This window comes from Amia ocellicauda, chromosome 10 (assembly GCF_036373705.1).
Source record: "Amia ocellicauda isolate fAmiCal2 chromosome 10, fAmiCal2.hap1, whole genome shotgun sequence".
In the NCBI taxonomy this organism is placed as follows: domain Eukaryota; kingdom Metazoa; phylum Chordata; class Actinopteri; order Amiiformes; family Amiidae; genus Amia; species Amia ocellicauda.
This window is the reverse complement of record NC_089859.1, coordinates 40,670,225-40,694,215: the sequence shown is the minus strand read 5'-3', so window position 1 is coordinate 40,694,215 and position 23,991 is coordinate 40,670,225. Positions and strand designations below refer to the sequence as shown.

Genomic DNA, 23,991 nt, shown 5'->3' with positions numbered 1-23,991 from the left:
TAATTCTCTCTTTCTGTCTGGAGGAGATATAATTGAAGAATTGTACACGTACCCGGCTACTTTCAACACCCTTTGCTGCACTGGTATTTCTCCCTCCATTTCTCTTTTTTTTATTGCTGGCAGTTCCGTCAATACCCGCCAGCCTTTAAGAGACATCATGCAGCCAGGCATCTCGGCTTGCGGCCACACCGTCCTGAACGCGTCCGATCTCGTAAGATCTCGGAAACTGAGTGGGGCAGGGCCTGGTCAGTACTTGGATGGGTGTCCTCCTGGAAATACCAGGTGCTGCAAGCTTTTTACGTCTCCTGGGTAACTTCATAGTAGCTCTTAATACTCTCTTTCAGTCTGGAGGAGATATAATTGAAGAATTGTACACGTACCTGGCTACTTTCAACACCCTTTGCTGCACTGATATTTTTACCACCATTTCTCTTTTTTTTTATTTGCTGGAAGTTCCATCAATTCCCTCCAGCGTTTAAGAGACATCATGCAGCCAGGCCTCTTGGCTTGCAACCACACCGTCCTGAACGCGCCCCATCTCGTCAGATCTCGGAAGCTAAACGGGGCAGGGCCTGGTCATTACTTGAATGTGGGACCTCCTGGAAATACCTGGTGCTGCAAGCTTTTTACGTCTCCTGGGTAACTTTATCGTAGCTCTTAACACTCTCTTTCTGTCTGGAGGAGATATAATTAAAGAATTGTTCACGTAACCGGCTACATTCAACACCCTTTGCTGCACTGATATTTTTCCCTCCATTTTTCTATTTATTTTTTTCTTTTTTTTTTGCTGGAAGTTCCGTCAATACCCGCCAGTCTTTAAGAGACATCATGCAGCCAGGACTCTCGGCTTGTGGCCACACCGTACTGAATGCGCCCGATCTCGTCAGATCTCGGAAACTAAACGGGGCAGGGCCTGGTCAGTACTTGGATGGGAGACCTCCTGGAAATACCAGGTGCTGCAAGCCTTTTACGTCTCCTGGGTAACTTCATCGTAGCTCTTAATACTCTCTATCTGTCTGGAGGTGTTATAATTGAGGAATTGTACACGTACCCTGCTACTTTAAACAGCCTTTGCTGCACTGATATTTTTCCCTCCATTTTTCTTATTTTTTTTTTTTTTTGCTGGAAGTTCTGTCAATACCCTCCAGCCTTTAAGAGACATCATGCAGCCAGGCCGCTTGGCTTGCGGCCACACCGTCCTGAACGCGCCCGATCTTGTCAGATCTTGGAAGCAAAACGGGGCAGGGCCTGGTCAGTACTTGGATGGGAGATCTCCTGGAAAAACCAGGTACTGAAAGCTTTTTACGTCTCCTGGGTAACTTCATCGTAGCTCTTAATACTCTCTATCTGTCTGGGAGAGATATAATTGAAGTATTGTACACGTACCTGGCTACTTTCAACAGCCTTTGCTGCACTGATATTTTTTCCTCCATTTTTCTTTTTTCTTCTTTATTTTGCTGGAAGTTCCGTCAATACCCTCCAGCCTTTAAGAGACATCATGCAGCCAGGCCTCTTGGCATGCGGACACATTGTCCTGAACGCGCCCGAACTCATCAGATCTCGGAAGCTAAACGGGGCAGGGCCTGGTCAGTACTTGAATGTGAGAACTCCTAGAAATACCAGGTGCTGCAAGCTTTTTACGTCTCCTGGGTAACTTCATCGTAGCTCTTAATACTCTCTATCTGTCTGGAGGAGATATAATTGAAGAATTGTATACGTACCCGGCTACTTTCAACACCCTTTCCTGCACTGAAATTTTTCCATCCATTTTTCTTATTTCTTTTTTTTTGCTGGCAGTTCCGTCAATACCCGCCAGCCTTTAAGAGACATCATGCAGCCAGGCCTCTTGGTTTGCGGCCACACCGTCCTGAACGCGCCCAATCTCATCAGATCTCGGAAGTTAAACGGGGCAGTGCCTGTTCTGTACTTGGATGGGAGACCTCCTGGAAATACCAGGTGCTGCAAGCTTCTTACGTCTCCTGGGTAACTTCATCATAGCTCTTAATACTCTCTTTCTGTCTGGAGGAGATATAATTGAAGAATTGTACACGTACCCGGCTACTTTCAACTCCCTTTGCTGCACTGATATTTTTCCCTCCATTTTTCTTTTTTCTTCTTTATTTTGCTGGAAGTTCCATCAATACCCGTCAACCTTTAAGAGACATCATGCAGCCAGGCGTCTCGGCTTGTGGCCACACCGTCCTGAATGCGCCCGATCTCGTCAGATCTTGGAAGCTAAACGGGGCAGGGCCTGGTCAGTACTTAGATGGGAGACCTCCTGGAAATACCAGGTGCTGCAAGCTTTTTACATCACTTGGGTAACTTCATCGTAGCTCTTAATACTCTCTTACAGTCTGGAGGAGATATAATTGAAGAATTGTACACGTACCCGGCTACTTTCAACACCCTCTGCTGCACTGATATATTTCCCTCCATTTTTCTTTTTTCTTTTCTTTTTTGCTGGAAGTTCCGTCAATACCCTCCAGCCTTTAAGAGATTTCATGCAGCCAGGCCTCTTGGCTTGCGGCCACACCGTCCTGAACGCGCCCGATCTCGTCAGATCTCGGAAGCTGAACGGGGCAGGGCCTGGTCAGTACTTGGATGGGTGACCTCCTGGAAATACCAGGTGCTGCAAGCTTTTTTCGTCACTTGGGTAACTTCATCGTAGCTCTTAATACTCTCTTTCAGTCTGGAGGAGATATAATTGAAGTATTGTTCACATACCCGGCTACTTTCAACACCCTTTGCTGCACTGATATTTTTCCATCCATCTTTTTATTTTTATTTTTATTTTATTTTTCTGCTGGAAGTTCCGTCAATACCCGCCAACCTTTAAGAGACATCATGCAGCCAGGCGTCTTGGCTTGTGGCCACACCGTCCTGAATGCACCCGATCTCGTCAGATCTCGGAAGCTAAACGGGGCAGGGCCTGGTCAGTACTTAGATGGGAGACCTCCTGGAAATACCAGGTGCTGCAAGCTTTTTACATCACTTGGGTAACTTCATCGTAGCTCTTAATACTCTCTTACAGTCTGGAGGAGATATAATTGAAGAATTGTACACGTACCCGGCTACTTTCAACACCCTTTGCTGCACTGATATATTTCCCTCCATTTTTCTTTTTTCTTTTATTTTTTGCTGGAAGTTCCGTCAATACCCGCCAGCCTTTAAGAGACTTCATGCAGCCAGGCCTCTTGGCTTGCGGCCACACCGTCCTGAACGCGCCCGATCTCGTCAGATCTCGGAAGCTAAACGGGGCAGGGCCTGGTCAGTACTTGGATGGGAGACCTCCTGGAAATACCAGGTGCTGCAAGCTTTTTTCGTCTGCTGGGTAACTTTATCTTAGCTCTTAATACACTCTTTCTGTCTGGAGGAGATATAATTGAAGTATTGTACACGTACTCGGCTACTTTTAACACCCTTTGCTGCACTGATATTTTTCCCTCCATTTTTCTTTTTCTTTTTTCTTTTTTCTGGAAGTTCCGTCAATATCCGCCAGCCTTTAAGAGACATCATGCAGCAAGGCCTCTTGGCTTGCGGCCACACCGTCCTGAACGCGCCCCATCTCGTCAGCTCTCGGAAGCTAAACTGGGCAGGGCCTGGTCATTACTTGAATGTGAGACCTTCTGGAAATTCCAGGCGCTGCAAGCTTTTTTCGTCACCTGGGGAACTTCATCGTAGCTCTTAATACTCTCTTTCTGTCTGGAGGAGATATAATTGAAGTATTGTACACGTACCCGGCTACTTTCAACACCCTTTCCTGCACTGATATTTTTCTCTCCATTTTTCTATTTTTTTTTTATTTTTTTTTCTTGGATGTTCCGTCAATACCCGCCAGCCTTTTAGAGACATCATGCAGCCAGGCCTCTTGGCTTTCGGCCACACCGTCATGAACGCGCCCGATCTCGTCAGATCTTGGAAGCTAAATGGGGCAGGGCCTGGTCAGTACTTCGATGGGTGACCTCCTGGAAATACCAGGTGCTGCAAGATTTTTACGTCTCCTGGGAAACTTCATCGTAGCTCTTTATACTCTCTTTCTGTCTGGAGGAGATATAATTGAAGAATTGTACACGTACCCGGCTACTTTCAAAACCCTTTGCTGTACTGATTTGTTTCTCTCCATTTTTCTTTTTTCTTATTTTTTTTGCTGGAAGTTCCATCAATACCCGCCAGCCTTTAAGAGACATCATGCAGCCAGGCCTCTTTGTTTGCGGCCACACCGTCCTGAACGTGCCCGATTTCGTCAGATCTCGGAAGCTGAACGGGGCAGGGCCTGATCAGTACTTGGATGGGAGACCTCCTGGAAATACCAGGTGCTGCAAGCTTCTTACGTCTCCTGGGTAACTTCATCATAGCTCTTAATACTCTCTTTCTGTCTGGAGGAGATATAATTGAAGAATTGTACACGTACCCGGCTACTTTCAACTCCCTTTGCTGCACTGAAATTTTTCACTCCATTTTTCTTATTTCTTTTTTTTTTGCTGGCAGTTCCGTCAATACCCGCCAGCCTTTAAGAGACATCATGCAGCCAGGCCTCTTGGTTTGCGGCCACACCGTCCTGAACGCGCCCGATCTCGTCAGATCTCGGAAGCTAAACGGGGCAGGGCCTGGTCAGTACTTGGATGGGAGACCTCCTGGAAATACCAGGTGCTGCAAGCTTCTTACGTCTCCTGGGTAACTTCATCATAGCTCTTAATACTCTCTTTCTGTCTGGAGGAGATATAATTGAAGAATTCTACACGTACCCGGCTACTTTCAATTCCCTTTGCTGCACTGATATTTTTCCCTCCATTTTTCTTTTTTCTTCTTTATTTTGCTGGAAGTTCTGTCAATATCCTCCAGCCTTTAAGAGACTTCATACATCCAGGCCTCTTGGCTTGCAGCCACACCGTCCTGAACGCGCCCGATCTCGTCAGATCTCGGAAGCTGAACGGGGCAGGGCCTGGTCAGTATTTGGATGGGTGACCTCCTGGAAATACCAGGTGCTGCAAGCTTTTTTCGTCACTTGGGTAACTTCATCGTAGCTCTTAATACTCTCTTTCTGTCTGGAGGAGATATAATTGAAGTATTGTACACGTACCCGGCTACATTCAACACCCTTTCCTGCACTGATATTTTTCCCTCCATTTTTCTATTTTTTTTTTTAATTTTTTTCTTGGATGTTCCGTCAATACCCGCCAGCCTTTTAGAGACATCATGCAGCCAGGCCTCTAGGTTTGCGGCCACACCGTCCTGAACGCGCCCGATCTCATCAGATCTCGGAAGCTAAACGGGGCAAGACCTGGTCAGTACTTGGATGGGAGACCTTCTGGAAATACCTGGTGCTGCAAGCTTTTTAGTCTCCTGAGTAACTTCATTGTAGCTCTTAATACTCTCTTTCTGTCTGGAGGTGTTATAATTGAGGATTTGTACACGTACCCGGCTACTTTCAACACCATTTGCTGCACTGGTATTTTTCCCTCCATTTTTCTTTTTTTTGCTGGAAGTTCCGTCAATACCCGCCAGCCTTTAAGAGACATCATGCAGCCAGGCTTTTTGGCTTGCGGCCACACCGTCCTGAACGCGCCCGATCTTGTCAGATCTAGGAAGCAAAACGTGGCAGGACCTGGTCAGTATTTGGATTGGTGACCTCCTGGAAAAACTAGGTACTGCAAACTTTTTACGTCTCCTGGGTAACTTCATCGTAGCTCTTAATACTCTCTTTCTGTCAGGAGAAGATACAATTGAAGAAATGTACACGTACCCGGCAACTTTCAACACCCTTTGCTGCACTGATATTTTTCCCTCCATTTTTCTTTTTTCTTTTTTTTTTTGCTGGAAGGTCCGTCAAAACCCGCCCGCCTTTAAGAGACATCATGCTGCCAGGCGTCTCGGCTTGCGGCCACGCCGTCCTGAACGCGACTGATCTCATCAGATCTCGGAAGCTATACAGGGCAGGGCCTGGTCAGTACTTGGATGGGTGACCTCCTGGTAATACCAGGTGCTGCAAGCTTTATACGTCTCCTGGGTAACATCATCGTAGATCTTAATACTCTCTTTCTGTCTGGAGGAGATATAATTGAAGAAATGTACACGTACCCGGCTACTTTCAACACCCTTTGCTGAACTGATATTTTTCCCTCCATTTTTCTTTTTTTATTTGCTGGAAGTTCCGTCAACACCCGTCAGCCTTTAAGAGATATTATGCAGCCAGGCCTCTCGGCTTGCGGCTACACCGTCCTGGACGCACCCCGTCTCGTCAGATCTCGGAAGCTAAACGGGGCATGGCCTGGTCAGTACTTGGATGGGAGATCTCCTAGAAATACCAGGTGCTGCAAGCTTTTTACGTCTCCTGGGTAACTTCATCGTAGCTCTTAATACTCTCTTTCTGTCTGGAGGAGATATAATTGAAGAATTGTACACGTTCCCGGCTACTTTCAACACCCTTTCCTGCACTGTTATTTTTCCCTCCATTTTTTTATTTTTTTATTTTTTATTTTTTGCTGGAAATTCCGTCAACACCCGTCAGCCTTTAAGAGACATCATGCAGCCAGGCATCTCGGCTTGCGGCCACACCGTCCTGAACGTGCCCGGTCTCGTCAGACCTTGGAAACTAAACGGGCCAGGGCCTGGTTAGTACTTGGATGGGTGACCTCCAGGAAATACCAGGTGATGCAAGCTTTTTACGTCTCCTGGGTATCTTCATCGTAGCTCTTAATACTCTTTATCTGTCTGGAGGAGATATAATTGAAGTATTGTACACTTTGTCTTAGGGACAGTCTGGCTAGCAGTGACTGAGTGGTTGACAGACGACAAGCAACGGAATGTACGTGCTCTGTGATGTCATAGCAGTCAGCTGAGAGAGGCTCGTGATGTCATCGCTGAGCTGTCTGTCTGTCTGTCTGTCTCTCTCTCTCTCTTTCTCTCTCTCTCTCTCTCTCTCTTCCTCTCAATTCAATTCATTTGTATTGTCAAAGCAATTGGACATACATACATATATATATATATATATATATATATATATATACATACATACATACATCCATACATGCTAGAAAGTCATTACTATGTTATCTTAAAGGCTAACTAAGCAGAACATATATCATTATAGAACAGAGTTCATAGGTCAACACATGGTTTTAGGGAACAGGCATGTAGGTCATACCGTTTGACAATGTCTCCAAGGTTCTCATCGTAAATAACAAACAGAAATCAAACTATCTTCTGGACTGACCTTCTAGCTTGACCGTATCTTTCTTAAGTATACAAGAGAGAAAAACAGGTGTAAGAAAATAATTTCTAATTTTCCTTCTACACATATATACATACATACATACATATGTAGCGTTATGTTGGGTGTATTTGGATAAGAGCATTTGGGCTCTGAGCTGAAGCACTGATCTAAAGAAGACCTCTCCCCCCCCAAAGTTATCAGATTTCCTTAGCTCATCAGCTTAGAACTGGTTTGCATCAAAGTGACAGTTTTGGGGAGGATGGCACCGAGAAGAGGCCAAATAGTTTGGAATTCTGCTATGAGATGTCTGGAGAAAGGGGCCTGTAGGTGATAAAAACTCTTTGAAGTGGATGAGAGCTGAAATCCCGACATAGAGCTACGAACCCAGGCCAACCGGCATTTCCAAAAGATGGCATGGATTGACATCAGTCATAAATAAAGCCTCCCTCCAATAGGACACTGGGGGCTGAAACCGAAATCCAATCTCAAGAACTCAGGGACCAATCACCTACTGATCTGACAGACTATAAGGAACAGCGGACAGTCTTTCTCTCTCTCTCTCTCTCACCTGAACCAGAAACTCGCTGCCACAGCTCAACCTGTAGCTCTGTTGCCAGAACCGGAATCAGAAACCAACCAAGTCTTTGCCGGCAACAGAAGAGTTAAACTATGAGAAGGAGATTGAGCGAAGAATTATTTTAAAGGACTTTATTAAATAAATAACTTCACAGACCCACCTGATCAGTGGAGTTTTACAGCTGGACAATTGACTAAGTCGACTGAATACGAAAGTGTCAGTCACTTAAATAGCTATTTGAGTCTTAAGAAACTTGACCCTTGGAACAAACAGGGCCCTGCTTTCCTCAAAGACTTCGTCTTCAAGTAACTACGGTGGAACCATGCTTACAAAGAAGATTTTGTGCACAACCTTGGAGCCTTCAAACCAATGGAAAATCTGTTTGGAAACGACTCTACATTCCCGAAACCCCAACTTCCAGGTGCATCGACTGAGTGGAAGTTCTTGGACAAAGCCGAACCGGACTGCCTTTGTTCCAAACCACACGGACCTCGTGCCGTGTGCTGTTATCTGAGCCCGAAGCCAGAGAGGCCTCTCTGCGACGAAGTTCACATAAGTTTAACAGTTTGGAGTTTGTGATTCATGACATTTGAGAAATCAATTAGAAATGTTAATCTGTGATTCATAACTCTAGAATGTGTAATATCATTTAGTTTTCTTAAATATAAATGTGAGTTGCATTAAACTGTTTTGTTGATAATTTTAGAAATAAAATCTGTCAACGCCGAGAAATATCTTCTCATTCCTGTTTAACTGTTTAGTCTGAAATTGACACAAGTTAATAGACATTAGATTATTGGTGGCCCTGCCTATCCTTAATCATTGAATAATAATCAGTTAAGGGAAATTGTGGTAACAAATAGGATCTTTCTCGGCACCTAAACGTAAATGAGACTGATATATATATAACGAGAAGTTACCTGACATAAATACTAACCTGCGTAGTTATTTAATGTCTGACTAATAATACTAACGAGAGACTCACCTTCGTCTTACTAACCGGTATTGTAGTCAATGTGTTTATAACCTTTTTTGTTTAACGATTTGTTAAACGGAATGTACGTGCTCTGTGATGTCATAGCAGTAAGCTGAGAGAGGCTCGTCATGTCATCGCTGAGCTGGCTGGCTGGCTCTCTGTGTGTGTGTGTGTGTGTGTGTGTGTCTCTCTCTGTCTGTCTGTCTGTCTGTCTCTCTCTCTCTCTCTTACTCTCTCTCTCTCCCTCTCAATTCAATTCATTTGTATTGTCAAAGCAATTGGACATGCATACATACATACATACATATATATGGAAAATAAACAATATGTGTACATCTCTTTCTGCATTAGTGGTGCCCTCACAGATGTGCAAGTTACATGACAGACAGACAGACAGACACACACACACTTTCACACACAGACAGACAGACACAGACACACACAGAAACACACACACATACTTTGACAGACAGACAGACAGACACACGCATATTATGGGTCTTTGTTGGGTAGTGAAATGGGTAGCATCAGTCGCAGTGTGGGTAATGTCAGGGAGCCAATCATAGTCCCCGTTATTTGCATATCGTCACTTAAAGAAGACTGGATAGGGAGATATAAATAGCAATGGGGAGACTCTTGTACTTGGTGTGGCTCTATCCATATAGTGGGGCCAGCAGGTGCAGCAATAGAAGCTCAGCCTGGGGAGACTGGATTTAGCATTTCCTCTCCATTTTGATAACTATCCATAATCATTTCTGCAAAATACTTCTATGATACCTATGTATGTTTTTTACTTGTACTATATTATACTATCAAGTATCAGTGTACACATACAATGTGACCTGTTACATTAATACAGAGGCCACGGAAGGCCAGATCACTAATAGCCACTGTCCCCTGATATTACACTTTTTTACAATCACTTTGGCACTCATTTCAGAACCTTGATGTCATTTTTCAAAACTCTAGACACTAAACTCACACCCGATGATCAAAATGCACATTTTTCAAAACTCTAACACTTTTTTACAATTGCTTGGATACAATACACATCAACCTCAGATCATTTGTTCATTGAACTAAAATGACACAACTTAACATCAAAGTATTACCATTTCAAAATGCAATTCACACATTACATCTGAGATCACTGTCTATTCATTTCATTACAAAGATCTAACTATCAATTGATACAGCTGCTCAAAATGATAAGTGACTGTTGCATTACTCTTAATGCATAATTTTATGGAAACTGACAAACAATATTCCATGTTTCGATCATGAAAGTTTCAGGATAATGAGATCCATTGACATCAATAAACGAGGAGCATGAACCAGTTGGACTACATTATCTATGGATGTAATATTTAATCATCATTCATCATCATGTAGCACTTTTCCACACCATGTTTGCAGTGTGGAAGGAAAGTTAGAAATTCTTTCTCTAATACCTGTTTTTCTCTCTTGTATACTTAAGAAAGATAAGGTCAAGCTAGAAGGTCAGGCCAGAAGGTAGTTTGATTTCTGTTTGTTATTTACGATGAGAATCTTGGAGACAATGTCAAACAGTATGATTGAAGTGCCTGCTCCCTAATCCATGTGTTGATCTATGAACTCTGTCCTATAATGATATAAATTCTGCTTAGCTAACTTTTAAGATAACATAGTAATGACTTTCTGATTATAACCAGCTCTTTGATTTTTGTGTATAAAAGCTCTGACTGTTAAAATGAAGGCAGAGCGACTTTGGGATCTACTTGAGTCACTGTTCCTCTCCACGCTGCGTGTATTAAAGGCATTGCAACTAACGCTCCAACCTGGTTGAAGATGATTGTTCTTCCACATCAGATTTGACATTACTGTATGTATGCAGGCCCTTGTAATTGCTTTTCCAATACTGCCAACTGGTTATTGATGATTGATTTCACATTGTGGTACGAGTATCGAGTGAAATGAGTGCTATCCACCCCAGCAACACAGTGATAACATGGAGCCGGCAAGTCATCCAGGTCACAATAGAGGTCAAGCAGTGGGAGGAGGAAGACGTGGTGGTCAAAGGAATGGAAGGGGACATGCACCCCTTCTGAGAGGTGGTCGTGGGCCTCGTCATAGAGGAGGGCTTAGGCCTCACCAGAGAGGCAGCCATGGGCCTCATTTGAGAGGTGTTGGGGGAACGTGGTAGAGGACAAGGCCACGGACCAGACAGCGGCAGCAACAGCAAATAGTGTCCAGTGAAATCCGAGAAATAGTTGTAGAGCATGTTGTAAATCATGGCATGACCATGACTGAGGCAGCTACAATGATTCAATCAAACCTCAGAATCAACTCAGGATCAACTGTGGCCTCAATCATCAGAAATTTCCGTACTGAGAAGCGGCAAGTCTTCAGCATGCACTAAACATTAGGCTACTCTCAATTGTCAAATGACTGTATACTGCATACCAATGTGTAGCACAGAGTATAGTGTGCCTTTTGAAAGAAATGCAGACAGAGTGAAGCAGCTGATGACTGAGTATGTTCAGGTATGTTCAGTTTCAAGATGCCTCTTGTGAAAAATGGTTGTGAGAACCTGAACCTGAACACAGGGCTGATGGAAATTCAGAAGTACAGTAATCAATCCTTTGTTTTACACTAAGCCAGGTGAGGAACACTGCAGTTGACATTTTACTGTAGTTTTGTTCTTTTTTGTAGCTAATTATTGTTGCATGGATTCAAAGAAACCTATGGTGTGATTTGATTGTATTGCATCAATACATTTCAGATTTTGTTCAATGATTCCACTGTGTCTGTAGTATTCTCTCTACTAGTCCTTTTACAGTGATGTATTTATGTGTAGTACCATAATGAAACATGTATCACATATTTTTTACTACAATATTTAATGATTGTACGAACAACTACACAGTGAAACTATCGGTATCTTCTGTGTGGGTGATCTAAATAAATGTTACTATGGTATTTCATGATAAATGAATTATTTGAACCAACAAGTCTGCAAGTGCAAGGTTTCTTTAAAGATATGAATGCACAATGCAATGTTTTGAACATTGGACAGCCTGTGTTACAATTGATGACCGTTTTGAGTTTTGTGTCTAGAGTTTTGAAAAATGACATCAAGGTTCTGAAATTAGTGACAAAGTGATTGTAAAAAACTGTATATTCATCCTATTTAATGTGCTCTTTTAAAATGTACTTTTCTTTTTTATGTTGCCATTTCTGTTCTACCAATGTTTCAGTTGTTAGCCAAAGATTGACAGAGTACATCTCATACACACAGGCCAGACAGCAAGGATTTCTTTTTGAAATTCAATTACAAATGCTGCATGAACTCATCAATACGATTAGAGCTCCTGAAAGCAATATAACTAACTCACTCTACAGCATCTCATTAGCAGTGAAAAGAAACCAAGAAAGTTGGGACAGTCGACTGTTTACCACTATGTAACATCACCTTTTCTTTTAATAACACTTATTAAGCACTTGGGCACTGAAGACACCACTTGGTTAAGTTTAGCAAGTGGGATTTCCCCCCATTCATCCATTATGCATTTCCTCAGCTGCGCAACTGCACAGGGCCTTCGTTGTCTTAATTTGCACTTCATAGTGCGCCACACATTCTCAATTCGGAGACAGGTCAGGACTGCAGGCAGGCCATGCTAGCACCCGCACTCTCTGCCTACGCAACCATGCGCTTGTAATCTGGGCAGAATGTGGTTTGGCGTTATCCTGCTGAAAAATGCAGGGACGTCCCTGGAAAAGACGATGTCTGGATGGCAGCATATGTTGCTCCAAAATGTGTACATCTCTTTCTGCAAAAATGGTGCCCTCACAGATGTGCGAGTTACATGACAGACAGACACTCATACACACTGTCACACCCACACACACACACACACTTTCACAGACAGACACACGCACACACACTCACTTTCACACAGAGACAGACACACAAACACAGAGACAGACACACACACACTCACTTTCACACAGAGACACACAAACACATACACTTTCACACAGACACACACACACATACATACATACATACATACATATATAAGGAAAAGAAACAATACATTTAAAAATCACAAAAAGATGTAATAAAGTACAGAAAATCTAAATGTAATAAAATGTGATCTTTAATACACACAAATATGTATGGCTGGTCGGATGCGTCTTGGACTCGGGTTCCTCTTCATTACGTATAATGCTTTTGCCTTTTGCTATAGCTTTCCGTGGAGGGGATCGTGGGTGAGTTTGTACCATTCTTGGGAGGCTCTGCCTTGTTGGGGCGGAGCTGTGATCCAGGTGAACAGCAGATCGGACATAGGTGGGCATGTGGGCGGAGGAGGAAGGCCGGTCAAGCAAATAAGCTTGCTAAGGTACGCAGCAGCAGCAAGCAGCCCCACCATCCAGTCAGCCAGCCAGTCTGGCTGGCAGTGACTGAGTGGTTGACAGACGGCAAGCAACGGAATGTACGTGCTCTGTGATGTCATAGGAGTCACCTGAGAGAGATGTTTGTGATGTCATCGCTGAGCTGGCTGGCTCTGTGTGTCTTGCTGGCTGTGTGTGTGTGTGTGAGAGAGAGAGAGACTTTTTGACTTTTATCAGACTTCATTGCCTGTTTGCAACACGCAATAATTCATACAAAAGAAAATAAATAAATAAATAAAAAATAGTGTTCCCCTTTGTTTGTCTCCCCCCAACAAGCATTAACTCCGCCACTGATCTGTACACTTTTAAAGAAAGCAACCCAATACACACAACAAAACAACCATCAAATACTAAACCCTATAAATGAATTACATAATAAAAACCAACTCCCCGTCATACAATTCACAAAGGGCATCATTAATACACCAGACCTGTTCAAAACTCTCCAAATCATTCATCAGCCTGTAATAGTTAAACTCTAGTCTGACTCTGCACTTGACCAGCATGGCAAACACTCTCACTGCATCCTCACTGCCCTCCCCACACACTCTGTTCTTCCTAGTCTTATAGACGGCCATTTTAGCCTGGCCCAGCAAGAAGTTTACCAGCTGGTCCACATGTTTGGTCTTTCTGGTGTATCGCGCCCCTAAAATAAAAACCTTTGTGTTAAAAATCAGGTTAAGATCAGTAAAAAGACGAGTTAAAAGACTAAAAATGGGTGACAACCGAGAGCAAGTGCTGAAACAGTGAAACACGGTCTCTCTCTGAGCACAGAATGGGCAGGCGTCGGACACAGCAGGGTTAAGAACAGTAATAAAAGAATTGACAGCAATAATGGTGTGTAACACCCTCCACTGCAGATTGCCAGCTCTCTTATTGAGGGGGGCTTGTACAGGCTTCTCCAGGCGGGCGCAGTGTCTTCCCCCAGCCCCAGCCTGTAAAGTAATTTTAGGAATCACAAAGAAACAGTTGAAAGTGCTAAATAAGTATTTTGATGCACCATATTAATTTAGGAAATTTACATGTTGTTTTTCATCAGCTTCTGTATCTGATGGCTCCACATCACTGGCTGGATTGACAGCAACGACACTCTAAAAAAAGAAGTGTTAAGTTTGAGCATTCAGGACTTGTTTTGAAGATCCTGAATATCACTGGTCCACAATTTATCTGTGAAACTATGGGTTAATCTCCATATACAAAATACTTTTCACACACACTTTAAATTTACAACTAAATTTACATGTTGATGTCTTTCGTCAGCTTCTGTATTTGATGGCTCAATATAACTGGTTGCATTAACAGCAACGGCACACTACAAGAAAATAACATTATATTTAAACATTCAGGACTGGTTTAGCATCACCTCGAATATCCCTAGCCCTTGAGGTCGATTGTTATTGTGGTCTTCAAGACCAGTGCTTCTCAACCTTAGTCCTGGAGGAGGCCCACTGTCTGCTGATTTTCATTACAACAACATTGTAGGTTATATCAGTGACTGTGGTCCTAAAGTACCCCTATGCCTGCTGTTTTTTTTCCAGTTGAGCTCTTAATTACCTAATTGGCTTAACTGAAGCCATTTAACCCTTTTCCCAGGTCTTTGGTTGTTGATGAGTTACAAAGAGCTGGATTGTGGCCCGCCATGACTGGAAGTGAAGAACACTCACTCTAGGCCTTTAACTTAATGTTCATATGTAGGGGCCTATCCATCTGATTTGTTTTTGCACATTTATTAACAGAAAAATTGATGGTACGTGAAATCATCTGAGCTGAAAAACATAATGTTCCACCAATAATAAAATAAATGTATTAATTAAAATTATAGAGATAATAGAATGTTCACAGATTATTAGTTCAGAAAATAAAATATTTTTTTATATCTTAAATAGAATTAACACTCAAATCAGTTGTAGGGTAAACAAGGTCTATTTTTTGGATTGATTTTATAATTATACATGTATGGCTGCATGAAGCTTACCTGAGAATCTGATATTTTAGTAACTTTGTTGCTTCTTGTTGGGTAGTCCACGTTTGCCGCCGTTCTTTTTCTGTAAATGTAAATCAAAAGGCAATAATTACATACTGTAATTAAAATACAAAAAGTATAAACATTGTATTATTATTTTTGTATCCTGTTTCTCCATCTCGATGCTGTTCTATTTGGAATTGCATATCTAGGTTTACTTAAATACTGTTTATAAGATTGTAAACTCATCATCCAAATTTCTTCATTTGCCAAACTTTATGTAGTGCGCTTGCAGTTTCAGAAGAAGAAAAAAAACTGTAACAGATGGGATATGTAGTACTTTATACTCGAGTGGTCTATGCGATTACACCCTGTTGGTGTTATTAAGAACGCCAAGTACCAGAATGCAGAGCGGGACTGTTTTTTGTGCCGTGACTTGTCGGGGGAAAAACGGACGAGAAGGTGAAGGTAGTATGGCGGTGATGCACGCGTTGGTGAAGTGGGAAAGCGGGGTCGACAAAGACTCTTACAGCGTGATTCCCACTGCTTGCTTTCGCAATTTTGATTTATTCAGCATTGCTGATGATGACGAAGAGACGACTCGAAACTTCAGAGCAGAGTGGAGAGACACGAACAAACCTCCAAAAGGTGGATGGCCTGTCCATGAAGCGCAGATCATTATGACTGGTAACAATGTTTATTTAAAAAAAAAACATTAAAGTCTTTACATGCTATTTGATATATACAATCACAGTATATTTGAAATGAATGTTTAAGTTATTAATGTGTTGTACGTCTAACATACTCTTATAACATGGTAGGTGGTGGTGAGGGCGCTAAAAACTCGTCATACTTGACTGGCATTTGTAAGAACGATTTATTGTGTGTTGTGCTTTACAATAAAATCCCCCAAATCACAAAATAAATTAAACCAGATATAATTTAACTTCAGTTTTGATTCAGTGTTGGCTGTTCATCTTAATTTGTATGGTCAAAGCACAGTATTTTTATGACAAATAAATATAATCCCCAAATATCTGTGGACATAATGCAGGGTTTTATTTATTTTATTTTTATTTTAGGAAAAGAAGGCGAACTAAGAAGAAAACTTAATGACCTAACAAAAATGCCCTGTCCTAAAATGAAGAGAGTACCTAAACCAAACAAAAAACTTCAAATTTCAGATGATAGTGACCTTGATGAACCACAGTTACCGGTGAGATAATTACTGCAAATATTAAATAAATGTATTGCAGGATTGTTTTTTTTTAATCATATTCATATATATATATATATATTTTCATTTTAAACTCTTTTCCTCTCTGAATACAGCACAAAATAAGAAAGAAAACCGATGGAGCTTCAAGAATTAGATCCCGTCATATTCTACAGACATTTAAAGAGTCCAGTGAAGTTGAGCTACAGCAAAACGTTAAGCAGCTCGAAAAGGAAAACACAAGACTTAAAAATGAAAACCAATGTCTTCGAAACCGTATGGTTGATGGTAAGTTTTTTTATTTATAGCAAATAATTCCTTACCTTGATAAATGTTATTCTTCAGTAATTTAGATTCCAGAGTAATGTATTATAGTTGATCATACTGAAGTAATCTAGAACCACAATACAGACTCTTAATGTGCACTGTCTAATAGTTTAATAATACTGATTATTAAATAAAGTTTTTCAACATAACTTCATAATCCTACATTAATGACTATATGCATTACATTAGACCTGGAAATTCTTGTATTTTATCTTTTTTATTTTTTTCGTAGCTAATGTTAATGACCCACAAAAAGGTCAGTTTGCCAATAACATAGAGCAAGTCTCTCAAGTATAATTGCAGGCATTGATGGTTTTGTTTTCACTTTGCATTAAATATATTACTAGAAATGATTATCATTTAATACTAAGGTTTTTTTCTCCAGAGATTCCAGACCTTTTGGACAATCTGAAAAAAATTGTAACAAAAGCCACATTTATCAGCAATGAAGACAAAAGTGTGTCACCATCAAGTGGTTCTGACAGCCCCACAGCAAATTGTTCTGAATCTGACAAAGAATCACCAAAACAGGTATAACACTCTTGGTCTACAATATTACAAAGACAAGGTAAAAATATATATATTGAAAACAAATATTGGTTGTAAACAATCTAATGATGCTACATTATCAGTTATATTCATAGTTATAGTTGATAATAAGAATGTAATTGAATTATGGGTGTCACAGATTCACTGACTTTATTATGTCTGTAAATTAATAAACTTAGAATTGAGACATACTGTGGTCTTTAATAACACATTTCTGTAACAAAATCACAGCCCTACTGATAATGTATTCCACTTAACATAATATAAGAATAGTTTGGGGATAAACTTGTTTTTTATTTACCATTGTCTTTTAGGTGGAAAAGTTCCCAGGCACTGGAGTTTACATTGACAAACTGTCCTGGATCCTTGCAGAGAGGTGCAGCACGAATACGTCATATGCAAGAACCCTGACGGTTGCTGTCTTTGACTTTCCAACATTACTAAAGAGCAATCTTCGTGGTGGTGGCAGCAAGAGAGATCCAACTTCGGAGACATTAAGATCCTCATTGATGTTATTGAGGATCATATACAGCTGCCTTCGGAAGGACACGACGTGTTTCAGTTGCTGGGCTTTGCAGCCCAGCGGGACCCTCTTAATGCCGGACATCAGCTGCCCGAGCCGGTGCGGATGAACGGAGGGACGTTAGACAGCGTTACCTTCCGGGCAGGAGCAGCGAGCGGCAACACCGGGGTGAAAGTGTCGTCTAACACTGTGCCATTAGCCACTAGCTGATTGAGCAGATCAGTGGTTTTTAAGAAGATAACAATGGCAGCAGACTTGATATTTTCACACCCTGCTACCTCCCCAACCGCTAACACACACTGCTCTAGGGGGCAGAACTGCACCGGAGCGATCTTGACTCCATGGCGTCGGGTCAGTTTTTCAAAAGACGCATTCAGGGGGTCCGACCCCCCGACCCGGGAAGAACTACCGGTACTCCCCCCTCCCCTCCCCTGTTCCCCCACAATAAGAAAAGCACTGAAAACAGAAGACAAAATAAACAAACTGAAAAAAGTAAAGCAACAAAAAAACGCAGCCAAAGGACAGAGCTCTCAGCAGCACTCCCGCTCACTGCAGACCCCTCCCACACACTCCCAGCTGAGAGAGAGAGAGAGAGAGAGAGAGAGAGAGAGAGAGTTAGTGTCTGTCTGTCTCTCTCTCTCTCTCTCTGTAGATGCATCATAGGGAACATATGTAACAATCTCTCTTTTTGTTTACCAAAAATGAGAATGAACGTATTTCAAGTGGGTGTTGCCTTGGTTGGAAACGTTTTAAGATTATTTATGAAGTGTAAAGTGGATTTGTCTCAGTTCTCCGTAGTTTTCAATGTATGTGCCATTCAGTAGCGTTCATGTTACAGATGTGCCCTATGCAGTGGTAGGGTCAATAAAATGTCAGTAAAACTTTATTTTAGCAATTATGGAGGGGAAGAACTGCAAATAGCGGGTCCCCACTAATTATCTAACTTACCAACAACGTTTAAAATTAGGTCTTGCGAAGCTGCCAAATAATGCTGTATAATCGTATGTGTCTTCATACACCGGCTGCTATAGTCTGATAGCTTTGATTATATATACATATTTTCTCGTGAACCACAAATGCTATTTGCTTGATTTTTACAGAGTATGTTATAAATACCATTGTTATGAAGCCTGACAAATTGTATGCTGTAATTATGAATATTTTCAAATCATTTGTTTGTTTTTCCTAACATGTTACAAATGTTCCCTATGTGAAAGATGCATTATATCTTAATAACGTCTAAACAATTAAAGATATACAGATTATTATTTTCGGTAAAGTTATAACACATTGCTATTAACTATGTGTGTCAGTAAAAGTTTAAAAAATCCTAATAATTTTTTATTGATCCTGCAAAATAGGTGTTTAGGGAACATTTGTAACATTAGGGTTACGATTTGCCATAGACGCGGAATGAGTTTGATTGTGATGTTAAATGGGGTTTAAAGACGCAGTCGCCTCGGTGCTGATTACTATTGCTGTGTTTCTCCACTTCTACTCCATGCTTGGGAACGCCCACATCCAGTGACGTCAAAACCGGTGGAAAAGCGGGCCGGTTCAAAAAAGATCAGCTGGATCCCAGGCCGAGCAGCAGCTCCGGCTCCAGCACCGGCACCATGTCGCTGGAAAAGCGCTAAGTGAGCTCACAGTGAGCTCAGTGTAATGTCTGCTCTGGTGAGCTCACAGTGTGACCTAGTCGTTAGTTCACGTCTTCACTGGGTAGTCCATGACAACTTAATTGACTCAATTCTTGGGCTTAATTGGTCAAAATGACCATTGGTTGAAGGTACTCAGGGACTGATGTGTAGAGAGACTTATTAAACCTGCAGGATTGTGGTTTTCCCAGAACAGAATTAACCAGTGTAGCGTTATGTTGGGTGTATTCTGATAAGAGCATTTTAGCTCTGAGCTGAAGCACTGATCTAAAGAAGACCTCTCCCCCCCAAATTTATCAGATTTCCTTAACTCATCAGCATGTGAACTGGTTTACATCAAAGTGACAGTCTTGGGAGGATGGCACCAAGAATGGGCCAAATAGCTTGGAATCCCTGCTGTGAGATGTCTGGGGAAGGGGGCCTGTAGGAAATAAAAACTCTTTGAAATGGACGAGAGCCGAAATCCCGACACAGAGCTACGAACCCGTGCCAACCGGCATTTCCAAAAGATGGCATGGATTGACATCAGTCATACATCAAGCCCCCCTCCAATAGGACACTGGGGGCTGAAGCCGAAATCCAATCTCACAAACTAAAGAACCAATCACCTATTGATCTGACAGGCGTATAAAGGGTAACGCACGGCATCTCTCTCTCTCTCTCACCTAAACCAGTAACTCGCTGCCACAGCTCAACTTGTATCTCTGTTGCCAGAACCGGAACCAGAAACCAACTAAGTCTTTACCAGCAACAGAAGGGTTAAACTGGGAGAAGGAGATTGAGCCGTACGAAGAATTCTTTTAAAGGACTTTATTAAATAAAGAACTTTACAGACTGCGCTGCCCGCCTGTGCCCAGCCATCCAGCTGGACAATTGACTAAGTCGACTGAATACGAAAGTCATTTAAATAGCTATTTGAGTCTTAAGAAACTTGACCCTTGGAACGAACAGGGCCCTGCTTTCCTCAAAGACTTTGTCTTCAAGTAACTACGGTGGAACCCTGCTTACAAAGAAGATTTTGTGCACAACCTTGGAGCCTTCAAACCAGTGGAAAATCTGTTTGGAAAAGACTCTACATTCGCGAAACCCCAACTTCCAGGTGCATCGACTGAGTGGAAGTTCTTGGACAAAGCCGAACCGGACTGCCTTTGTTCCAAACCACACGGACCTCGTGCCGTGTGCTGTTATCTGAGCCCGAAGCCAGAGAGGCCTCTCTGCGACGAAGTTCACATAAGTTTAACAGTTTGGAGTTTGTGATTCATGACATTTGAGAAATCAATTAGAAATGTTAATCTGTGATTCATAACTCTAGAATGTGTAATATCATTTAGTTTTCTTAAATATAAATGTGTGTTGCATTCAACTGTTTTGTTGATAATTTTAGAAATAAAATCTGTCAACGCCGAGAAATATCTTCTCATTCCTGTTTAACTGTTTAGTCTGAAATTGACACAAGTTAATAGACACCAGATTATTGGTGGCCCTGCCTATCCTTAATCATTGAATAATAATCAGTTAAGGGAAATTGTGGTAACAAGTAATGATAGGATCTTTCTCTCCACCTAAACGTTAATGAGACTGATATATATATAACGAGAAGTTACCTGACATAAATACTAACCTGCATAGTTATTGAATGTCTGACTAACAATACTAATGAGAGACTCACCTTCGTCTTACTAACCGGTATTGTAGTCAATGTGTTTATAACCTTTTTTGTTTAATGATTTGTGTGTTATCATATGCGATCCCATGGTCTTTGATTTGGTCACGGAAGTGATTTGTCTTTGATTTGTTGATCTAGAGTTGAATTTTAATTAGTTTTTCCCTTTTGTATAATTAGTGTAGTGCTACATTTAGTCTTTGTTTTTGAATAAATTTGACAATTTATATCTTTGGAATTGGTGTCTGCGTCCAATTATTACAGAAATTGAGTTCTACAAGATTCCAGGATTCGTGATAAGGTGATACTATAAATTCACTTCTTTAATTGAATTTTATAAGTGTACCTTACGCTACACCTTTGACCACCACGTCTTCCTCCTCCCACTGCTTGACCTCTATTGTGACCTGGATCACCTGCCGGCTCCATGTTATCGCTGTGTTGTTGAGGTGGATAGCACTCATTTCACTCGATACTCGTACCACAATGTGAAATCAATCATCAATAACCAGTTGGCAGTATTGGAAAAGCAATTACAAGGGCCTGCATACATACAGTAATGTCAAATCTGATGTGGAAGAACAATTCCTTTATCCCTCTGTTCTCCACCAGGGTTGTGCTGTTCGCCTCGATTGGCAAGTTTGCAGTGTGAGGAGTGGATCCATGTCGTCGTTCCTAGGCACTTCACAGCTGTGTGGGTGGTCAGGAGCACCTGGTAGGGCCCTGTCCACCTGGGCTGTTGGGAGGACTTTCTCTTGTGTGCTTTGATATACACAGTCACCTTGCTGGAAGGGGTGGTAAACCTGCTGGGATGGTTCAGTCTGGGCGGCTTTCATCTGTGAATGGACAGCTTCGAAAGCACGTGTTAGTCCCATACAAAAAGACAACAGAGCATCATCCATCAAGTGGATGTCCATTTCCCTTACAGACAATGGAGGAGTGATGGAGAGTCTCATAAGTCATCCCATAATAATCTCACACAGAGAAAGACCTGTTTTTCTCAATTTGCTGACGATTTCATTGTCATTAGGACTATAGGAAGGGGATCTGGACGTTTGAGTCCTGTTTGTTTGCATATATTAGACAGCTTATTCTTTAATATCCCATTTTGTTTCTCCACTGCTCCAGCTGACTGAGCCTGATGGGGCAGTGAAAATGTTGTTTACCTCGCAGGGCTTTGCATAGTTCCTGCACTATTGTCCCAGTGAAGTGAGTGTTCCTATCACTGGAAATTTCCCTGGAATGCGAAATCTACATATAACATCCCTTAACTGTATTTTTGCTACTTTTACTACTTCAGCCTTCCTACGGGATAGGCTTCAACCCATTTAGAACACCTATATATTATTACAAGTATATATTCATATCCACAACATTTAAGCTTTTGAACACAATCTATTTGCATATTGCAGGATTATGAGCTTGACAAATGTGGCAAGTTCTACAATATTGCTAAGCTGTTACTATAAAACCTGGGGCAAACCAATTTAAAAGACTGATGCACACATCCCCCCTTTGCCCGTGTGGCCAACACCATGCGCCACATGGGCAAACCAGGGAAAGAGTGCCTGTGAGGCAACCAATGCATTAGCAAATGTTTGAGCTCTCTTATGGAAGGTGCAGTGGCCAGTTGCAATTTCCTGGAGCTTTTACAGTGCATCTCAAATTAAATTTCATCCAGCCCCAGGTCATAAAAGTCAAACCCTAGTTACGACATACATAACACATACATTTTGTTGCTTCAAAGAGAATACAAAAGTCAGCAAAACATTCTTTTTTACAAATTCAGTTTGTAAACTGTATTGTACATATATTTGTTGCGTTTTGATTTATAAACATTATACATTGTACAAATCTTAAGTGAAGGGCAATGGACTGATTCTGACTTCATGGCTGTCATTCTATTCATTTGAATAATGTGACATCTCCACTAATAGTACATTATAAATTAAACTATCAATAGAAGAATATGTGCTACTGCGGACGTCATCTGAGCAGTTTCACAATATATTGTAGATTCCTATAATATGGAAAACCTTTAATTATAGTATTTTAACTTATTTCTCCACTGAGTCAAGCATCACTTCAGCGTAGTGGACCTCAGCATTGGTCTGTTCAAGTTGCTGTGAGGCTGTCTTTAAAGCCGCGCCCTCGGCCTACTGTGTCTCAACAAGAACACCAGCATCTTCTCCATATGGGTCAGACATCGGTTCCTTCAGGACACGATTCATAATATGCATATCTGCCATGTGGAATAAATCAGTCTGAAGACACAATGTGTGGTTCACACAACATCAGAGATCGTCCTTATAAAAGGCATCTCTATCACATTAGTTGACATTCGCACAATCTATAAGGTTTCTAGTAAAGGGACAATTCAAAATAATAATAATCTTGATTCCAATTTATCTCATTTATCAAATTATTTCAGTACAGCACTCAGCTGTCGTCAGCAGCATCATATCTCCTGTGTTTATTGAATCAGCTTTACTTCCTAGTGTAGATACTCTTTTTGTGTGGAGTTGTCAAAGTTTCAAAACAATGTGCTTATCTTTGTCCTTTTATCTAACTTAAATACCTGAGAACATTACAATAACTATTACAGCAGCTCCTTCAACACCATAGTTAATAGTAGTTGGGTAAATGATGGCAGTTATTAATCTTTGTTTCTCAATTCATTTTTTACCAATAAACCATAATTTGAAATTATTTCCATACTCCTATTATTCCTATTTTCATTATTATTAGTTTTATGCGGTTGTCATCTAGTATGTGATGTATTCGTCTGTATCAACATCAATATTATTATCATTATTAATACAAGCAGTGTAAATTACCATTCATTACACTCTTGCTCTGTTTGTAATAAGTTATGAACCCTTACACGTACTTACA

General features: G+C 41.4%; 8 non-coding genes and 13 pseudogenes across 8 annotated transcripts; all 21 read left to right on the top strand.

Annotated features, from left to right (window-relative positions):
* The first annotated feature begins 175 nt into the window (after positions 1-175).
* On the top strand, positions 176-294 carry LOC136761529 (uncharacterized; annotated as a pseudogene).
* Positions 295-505: 211 nt separating this feature from the next.
* On the top strand, positions 506-624 carry LOC136762000 (uncharacterized; annotated as a pseudogene).
* A 222-nt stretch (positions 625-846) lies between these two features.
* LOC136760741 (uncharacterized) lies at positions 847-965 on the top strand (annotated as a pseudogene).
* Positions 966-1,181: 216 nt separating this feature from the next.
* LOC136761870 (uncharacterized) lies at positions 1,182-1,300 on the top strand (annotated as a pseudogene).
* Positions 1,301-1,516: 216 nt separating this feature from the next.
* Positions 1,517-1,635, top strand: LOC136761833 (uncharacterized; annotated as a pseudogene).
* Positions 1,636-1,849: 214 nt separating this feature from the next.
* On the top strand, positions 1,850-1,968 carry LOC136761318 (uncharacterized; annotated as a pseudogene).
* A 216-nt stretch (positions 1,969-2,184) lies between these two features.
* LOC136762498 (5S ribosomal RNA) lies at positions 2,185-2,303 on the top strand. Its single transcript, XR_010820695.1, has one exon. It is a non-coding gene; the product is annotated as a 5S ribosomal RNA (ribosomal RNA).
* Positions 2,304-2,519: 216 nt separating this feature from the next.
* LOC136762345 (5S ribosomal RNA) lies at positions 2,520-2,638 on the top strand. The gene has a single exon (XR_010820547.1). It is a non-coding gene; the product is annotated as a 5S ribosomal RNA (ribosomal RNA).
* Positions 2,639-2,862: 224 nt separating this feature from the next.
* Positions 2,863-2,981, top strand: LOC136761943 (5S ribosomal RNA). Its single transcript, XR_010820411.1, has one exon. It is a non-coding gene; the product is annotated as a 5S ribosomal RNA (ribosomal RNA).
* A 216-nt stretch (positions 2,982-3,197) lies between these two features.
* On the top strand, positions 3,198-3,316 carry LOC136761479 (5S ribosomal RNA). The gene has a single exon (XR_010820359.1). It is a non-coding gene; the product is annotated as a 5S ribosomal RNA (ribosomal RNA).
* A 216-nt stretch (positions 3,317-3,532) lies between these two features.
* Positions 3,533-3,651, top strand: LOC136762143 (uncharacterized; annotated as a pseudogene).
* A 220-nt stretch (positions 3,652-3,871) lies between these two features.
* LOC136761729 (uncharacterized) lies at positions 3,872-3,990 on the top strand (annotated as a pseudogene).
* A 216-nt stretch (positions 3,991-4,206) lies between these two features.
* On the top strand, positions 4,207-4,325 carry LOC136761061 (uncharacterized; annotated as a pseudogene).
* Positions 4,326-4,540: 215 nt separating this feature from the next.
* LOC136762398 (5S ribosomal RNA) lies at positions 4,541-4,659 on the top strand. The gene has a single exon (XR_010820598.1). It is a non-coding gene; the product is annotated as a 5S ribosomal RNA (ribosomal RNA).
* Positions 4,660-4,875: 216 nt separating this feature from the next.
* On the top strand, positions 4,876-4,994 carry LOC136761333 (5S ribosomal RNA). The gene has a single exon (XR_010820345.1). It is a non-coding gene; the product is annotated as a 5S ribosomal RNA (ribosomal RNA).
* A 220-nt stretch (positions 4,995-5,214) lies between these two features.
* On the top strand, positions 5,215-5,333 carry LOC136760637 (5S ribosomal RNA). The gene has a single exon (XR_010820256.1). It is a non-coding gene; the product is annotated as a 5S ribosomal RNA (ribosomal RNA).
* Positions 5,334-5,538: 205 nt separating this feature from the next.
* Positions 5,539-5,657, top strand: LOC136762220 (uncharacterized; annotated as a pseudogene).
* A 216-nt stretch (positions 5,658-5,873) lies between these two features.
* On the top strand, positions 5,874-5,992 carry LOC136761098 (uncharacterized; annotated as a pseudogene).
* Positions 5,993-6,201: 209 nt separating this feature from the next.
* Positions 6,202-6,320, top strand: LOC136761791 (uncharacterized; annotated as a pseudogene).
* A 221-nt stretch (positions 6,321-6,541) lies between these two features.
* LOC136761336 (uncharacterized) lies at positions 6,542-6,660 on the top strand (annotated as a pseudogene).
* Positions 6,661-12,945: 6,285 nt separating this feature from the next.
* Positions 12,946-13,060, top strand: LOC136762304 (U5 spliceosomal RNA). Its single transcript, XR_010820508.1, has one exon. It is a non-coding gene; the product is annotated as a U5 spliceosomal RNA (small nuclear RNA).
* The last annotated feature ends 10,931 nt before the right edge of the window (positions 13,061-23,991 follow it).